Source organism: Erpetoichthys calabaricus, chromosome 5 (assembly GCF_900747795.2).
Source record: "Erpetoichthys calabaricus chromosome 5, fErpCal1.3, whole genome shotgun sequence".
NCBI classification, from domain to species: Eukaryota; Metazoa; Chordata; class Cladistia; order Polypteriformes; family Polypteridae; genus Erpetoichthys; species Erpetoichthys calabaricus.
Genome location: NC_041398.2, coordinates 163,301,457 through 163,308,577, shown reverse-complemented (window position 1 = coordinate 163,308,577; position 7,121 = coordinate 163,301,457). Strand labels below are relative to the sequence as shown.

The window sequence follows — 7,121 nt, the reverse complement described above, 5'->3', positions numbered from 1 at the left end:
AGGATGCACGCACGTGACTGACAATGTAAGCAATAATATATTGGGGTTTGCGCACCACTTAGCGTCAGACATGCGAACTACCTTGCGTGCTGAAGCGAAACTTCGATTTAAGGTATAATTTGTTATTTCTCACTTAATTTTAATTTATTGGACATGCACGTTCCCATCTTTGAAAGTTCGTAACTTGAAGGTTCGGATGTAGGGGACTTACTGTACTGTATAAAGACATTAACAGACAAAAACAGGATATAAGAAAAATAAAATGCCCATAATAACAACGTAAATTCAATGCATATATAAATTTTATTTAATGAAATTATCCTTAACAGTTTTTTTCAGCTCTTTTGCTTTTAAAGAGTCTTAACTAACTTTTTCTTTATGAATTGCAGGTCAGTATTGTCAAACTGCTGAAACTGTAGTGCAAAGGTTATGTGGGATCGCTTGCAATGCAATGAAATGATGCAGTGCTGGCTATTAGGACAGCAGGTGGATTTCAAAAAAATATAAGGTGAGAAAAATACACATATTCTTTCTTTTCAGAAACCCTGCTGGAGTAAGTGCCAACCAAGTGAGAAACTCACACTGGTATAAAAAATAATACCTGTCACCCCCAAAATCACTTTAAGGCAGTGGTGAGAAGGGTATCCGTCAATAAGGGCGCGCACATAAAGGCGACCTTGAAAAGGGCGACCTCAATTGGGCACGGCGAATAAAAGCGCACATAAATAAAAGCGATCTTCAAAAGGGCGACCTCAATTGAGCGCCGAATAAAGGCGCGCACAAATAAAGGCGAGCTTCAAAAGGGTGACGTCAATTGGGCGCAGTGAATAAAGGCAAACGCAACAAAATTACAGAAAATTTATTAGATAAAGGCAATGATTGAACGTATAAAAAGATGAAAGCAAGAATATTAAAACATCCAATTAATTAATGCATGAATTTCTAACGAACTACTTCTAACGAACTATTTCTAAAGCTCTCTATATTTCGTTGTTTTCAAAATTACAGAAAATTCGATTAAGGCAATGACTGAACATATTTCGTTTTTTTCAGAATTACAGAAAATTAGATTAAGGCAATGACTGAATGTATAAAAAGGTGAAAGCAAGTTACACTTGAAGCTGTAGATTATGTGCAATGCCACGTAGATATTCGAGATGCGGTCTATTAGCATAATCAAGGACAATTAATTTAATTCGCTCCGAAGGTCATCCTTTTGAAGCGCTCCTTTATTTGCGCGCGCATTTATTCGGCGCTCAATTGAGGTCGTCCTTTTGAAGCTCGCCTTTATTCGGCGCTCAATTAAGATCGCCCTTTTGAAGATCGCTTTTATTTATGTGCGCTTTTATTCTCCACGCCCAATTGAGGTCGCCCTTTTGAAGGTCGCCTTTTTGTGCGCGCCCTTATTGAATAGAACCGGTGAGAAGTATTAGGCCTGAATGTCTGCAGGTTTTTGTTTCAACGTATTAATGCTAGTTTTGTTGCTGATTAAAATTTTTATGTTATCTGATAGATTGCTGTAGGTTCTTGCATTGTTTCAGAAATGAATAAAAATGTATGTTGTAGTTTAATCTGAGTACAATTTTCTAATTTAAATTTAATTTACTTGCTTGTTACAGTATTTTGAGTTCTTTTCTGTTTGTTTTTAATTCATCAGAAGACAATTAAGAAACTTAAAAACTTTCAAGTAGCACACATTAATATACACATTTCTTTATTAGGCAACGCTGTCAAGTACAAGGTATACTTACAAGTGATCCATAAACATCAATTGTTGGGTAGTATATCTTGATAATTTATGAGATCCATCCATCCTCTTCCACATATCCGAGGTTGGGTCGCGGGGGCAGCAGCTTTAGCAGAGATGCCCAGACTTCACTCTCCCCTTTATTTGTCAGATCGTTTTTCCAAATATGTCATTCATTCAATGCTGCCTAATATGTGGTTGCACCTAAGGTCAGTTTTGACACAATGTATGAATAAATCAATGTGGCACATGCTGTATTTCAATTGTGTAAAATGTCTTTATCAAGACGTACTGCCAGAAATACAGTATATACAATATCCATATTACTAACCGAGAATGCTAAACCGGATGATGGACGCAGGCACATCCGGCAATGGGCCGTAGCTGCAAAAAGACGTACTGTGCAGGCGCAAAAAGAGTCCGCGAGGGTCGGCTGAGGAGCCGAGAAAGGCGGATAGAAGAGGGCGAGAGAGGCGGATGAGGGGCCGCGAGAGGCGGACAAGACCACAGAAAAAAGGAGTGAGCACAGGAAAAATTGAGAAATGAGGCGCAAAGAGCACCGAAAAAAGGAAACGGCACATAAAAAAGTATTCAAACGCAAGCAAAGCACGAAACACATTGCACACGAAACTAGACCCAAAAAAAAAAAAAAAAAAAAAAGAGGCTCGCGCACAACAGCAAGGCACCCCCCCCTACAGGCACCGGACGGGACACACACCAAGAGGGGGATTCAACAAGCCCATGGAACACAAAAAAAAGAACACAAAACCACCCCACAGACCCTACAAGCAAGGGACGGGACACACACAAAGAGGGGGATTCAACAAGACACAGGAACACAAAAAGAAAGAAGACGCTCGCGCGACAACAATCCTCACCCCCCCTCCCCCCCCCCACACACACACATCCATAAGAAGTGACACCCAAAGCCACATATTCTAAAGTGAACATCAACACCTTCACACTAGACAGCATAGGTGTCAGCATTGGTGGATCTCCTTACAGTAAAGCACTATTAACCGTTCAACTGCAGAAAAAGAAACATTAATAGTGACTGCGATCCTTCTTATTACTTATCCATATTTCGCATGCTGAGAAAGAAACAAGTCATGAATACACGGTCACGGGTACAAAACGAAAAGGAAAGGATAACAGGAACAAACACACGAAAACGAAAGAAACAACAAAATAGACGGCTATGCAGCATGGGTGGATCTCATTACAATAAGACACTATTAACCGTTCAACCGCAGAAAAGGCTCCATATTAACAGTGAGTGCAATTCTCCTTATTACTTATCCATATTTCTAAAAGAAAAAATGTCTCGACTCCAAAAACGCAAAGCTCAACTAAAGCTTCTAACTAACGATGTACCTAAAAGTAAAAACTTTATGAAATGCATTAGATCCTACAATGGTTCATTTGCTTTTGCATATACCGGACTAAATATCAGGCCACCAAAAGGCAATGGCCCATACTACTTTCGCATATGTGCACAAATACTGCATCGCATTGGAACAGTGCACCCTAAAACAAATCAACAACGCAAATATGCACAAATCTACATCCTAGATCCACATGACGCAAACTATCAATCAAAGTGCTGCATCGCAACAGGCACGGATTCAAAACGAAACACCTCCCGTCTCAGACATACGTTAATGGCAGCAAAGGCTACAACGGGCTTCTCACACAGCACAGGCAAATCGATTACAGCTCCAAAACAACACGTCCCAAATACTACACATGCAACAACGCGCCTCTCAAACGGCACAAGAAAAACATACACCAGTAAAATTCATTCGGATTAATGAATGTCATTTGCAATCATTGTCATTCAGTTCACTTCCCTGAAGAAACAACTGGAAATACAAGTTATACATTTACATGTTGTTGTCAAAAGGGTCAAATTAGACTGCCTTCTTTACATTCATATACTGAATATCTACAGAGGCTTATAACTGACGATGTACCTGAAAGTGAAATCTTTATCAACTACATTAGATCCTACAAATCGGTATCCACTATGAACATTAACGGTGGCACTGCACGTGACATCCGTCTTGAAAAAATGTTGTTTATTGATGAATGTTCAATGGCATGAAGTCACTTACTCAACACCATTCATAAACTTCTACAAACGTTTATGAATAATAATATTCGATTTGAAGGAAAGGTACTTTTATGAGGAGGAGATTTTAGACAGTGATTAGCTATTCTTCCAGATGCCATGCACTCAGCTATTGTTCAGTGCACCTTAAAATACGCAGACAATTGGCATTACTTTCAAAACATACAGTTAGTAAAAAAGATACGATGTCCAGAACCAGATCATAACAATTGCTTATTACAACTGAGAGATGGTACACTCACCAATACAGATGGACTTCAGGCACATATTATTACAATTCCTCAAGCCTTTATCTGCGACAACTTAGTTACAGAGACATTTCGAACAGCAATCTCATTAGACCAAATGCCCCTTTTAACACAACGCACTATATTATGTCCAAAAAATATTAATATGGAAAACATTAATACCCAGGTCATTCCATTACTTCCTGGAGAGACACAACTCTTTCTAAGCTCTGACAAACTTGACTCTGATCACAACAATAACCATCTTAAATGACCTTACAAGTTCTGAGCTGGAATTACCTTTTACACTTAAACGGCGTGTACAAAGAAATTTTCAAATAAACCTTTACACTGTGCCACACACTTTATTGTTTGCTTTCTATTTGCATCATCTACACCGTCACACTATTCTATATCTCATTCATACATCACGCTCTTTGTCATTCCCAACACCAGGGGTTGGCGAGCGAAGCGAGCAGGGGGCGGAGCCCCCTAGTACAATATATAATACAGAGCCTGCCCGTAGCATTCACTGCCATTTCTACTTGTGCTGAATTTTAACTAGCAGAATATGAATGCAATTAATAGTATAAACAAAAATTTAGCTTTGTTGTTTGACTTCCTTTTCTTTGTTTTTCTGGATGTCCTCAGCTGTGCTTTCTAGCTTGTTTGAGGTAGGAGCATTGATTCTATACCTCCTGAGTACAGTAGTGATCCACTTTTAGAGAGCGTACCCCAACCATTATACCTGGGGCACGACTGCCAGCAATAGTGAGTGCTTAGGACATTAATTCAGCCATGTGCTACTGCTGGCTTTCTTTTGATAATACTGTATGTCTGAAATTGTAGATGAGCCTTAGTGATAACAACGTACACTACTTTTCAAAAGTTTGGGATCACTTGAAAATGTCTGTTTTTGATAGAAATTAATACCTTTTTTTATCTAGATTACATTAACTCTTTTAGGGCTTTTTTTTTTTGTTTGTTTCTTTTCTCCCAGGGCTGAATATTTTTCCAAAAACTAACTTTTTTAAAAAAAGAACAAAAAGCAATGGTTTAACATATTGAATCAACAAAAAATATTTACTTTTGACAAATGTTACTGTCTTGCATGTTGTATGAGCCTGCATATTATATGATTTCACATACTATGATTTCACATACATATCACATACATGTTACACAGCAAAGACCTGCAAAGTATGATATTGCTCAAAGCAGCCAATTGCATGCATTGCCACATTGCACTGCATACAATATGTGTTGCACTGGTGCTTCCTTTCCAATTGTCTGTTGCTGCACTTTCTCACATATATTAGTGTAAACTGTAGAGAGACAAGTCACCCGTTTGACATTGTGCCATGCCACTGCCACCAAGTTTTCCGCCTGCATGAAAAACGTATTGTCACCTCTTTTCATCTTCAGCCTGTCTGGCTTCAACTGTGAAACCATGTGTCTCCTGTTCACCCTCACTGTGCCACAAGCTCCAGTTCCCCTGCTCTGTAGCTCCATGAACAATTCTGGGCATGTGTAAAAATCGTCCATGTACACAACATGACCCAAATGTTCATAGCCCTGAAGCAGCTCTAGCACAACCTGACTTGTAATGGGACAGTTCTGTCTTTGAAAGAAATACTTTCATGTATATGTAATTACTTTTAGGCAGAAACCAGTCTTTGCTTCTGCCAGTACAAAATCCTTTATGCCATACTTTGTGGGCTTGTCTGGCATATATTGGCAGAAAAAAAGACGTCCCTTGTATTTTATTATAGATTCATGCACAGACAAATCACGGCCAGGCTCATAAAATTGTTTATATGTTGGTTCCACAATGTCAAGCAGGGGCTGAACTTTATACATGGGATTATAGCCTGGCTGACCCCTTGGGATTTTCTTCTGATTATCACAGAAGTGAATAAAACTTTGCAGCATCACGTACCTATCACATGGCACAAAGCCACCAGGGGACAAAGCACATTTGGACCAATGCTCTCTGAAGTTATATCACCAGTCTAGTCTCATCTCTATTTGTAATGCCACAAAGCCCTTTATCTCGTCTTTTGTTGTGGGTTTCCACTTTGAAAAATGAGAATGAGGTGCAAGCGCAGCCCGTGATTCAAAAAATTGCTCTGCATACCCGTTTGTCTCTTCTGATAGTAGCTGAAAAGCAGTATCAGGAGAAAGCAGCTTGAAGTAGTCCAGCGGAAGTGAAGTCCGTTAGCCTGTTTGGCTCCCATGGATCAAAGTCTGGGTATTCCTCCAACAGGAACCTTGCCGTAGGTGCATTGACTGTGTGAATGCGCTCAGCTAGTGTCCGATCAGCTGATGCCAGCTCCTCACTCTCTTGCTCAATCTCCTGATCACTGTGAACAAAATCAGAGTCCAACTCAGCGGTAATGCGCAAAACATTGTCTGCTGAGTATTTTCTTTTCAGCACTCACTTTGCTCCCTTGTGAGATGTTGATACCGTCTTGCCTTTGTTTACATTTGTTTATATTTCGTAACTCTCACACACGCAAGGATTAGATGCAAAGTCAATGAGTTTTAACATTCCTCCAAGCAGAGAGGAAATGCCTGTGATGTAACATTGAATTTTGTCGCCATTAACAGCTGGTGTTGCCCTCTACACCTGGATGTCGACTTTAGTCAACATGCGCCCTCAACCCCTCCTGTCGACAGAAGTCGACAACCGCCATAAAAGAGTTAAAATGGTTTAAAAATAATAGTCAAGTTGCATTTAGTATTTGTGACTAACATAACAGTTGCTATGTGAGGAAGAAAGGATGGCTCATCTAAGAGTCATTTTAGAGTAGCCTGTGGTGGTTGCTAAAAACTCTGTATCAAATTAAGGGCACTTTTGGAAGGAGGCCCACAGTGAATAATTTTGCTTAGTGCTAAAGGGTATCAAGGGCGGCATACTTGGTGTATTTGTTGTATATGATTATGTTATTGACGTATATGTCACCACTCACCATAGAATATACCAAAAGCCATGCTTAACACATGTAATTTCCTT

At 39.5% G+C, this 7,121-nt stretch overlaps 1 protein-coding gene across 1 annotated transcript in view; it reads left to right on the top strand.

The window, feature by feature from the left end:
* The first annotated feature begins 388 nt into the window (after nt 1–388).
* Nucleotides 389–7,121, top strand: part of LOC114652817 (sodium-dependent phosphate transport protein 2B-like) — an 83,339-nt gene continuing 76,606 nt past the window's right edge. The window contains exon 1 of the mRNA XM_051927649.1: nt 389–508. The gene's annotated coding sequence lies outside the window, so the exon portion shown is untranslated. The remainder of the gene's footprint in view (nt 509–7,121) is intronic.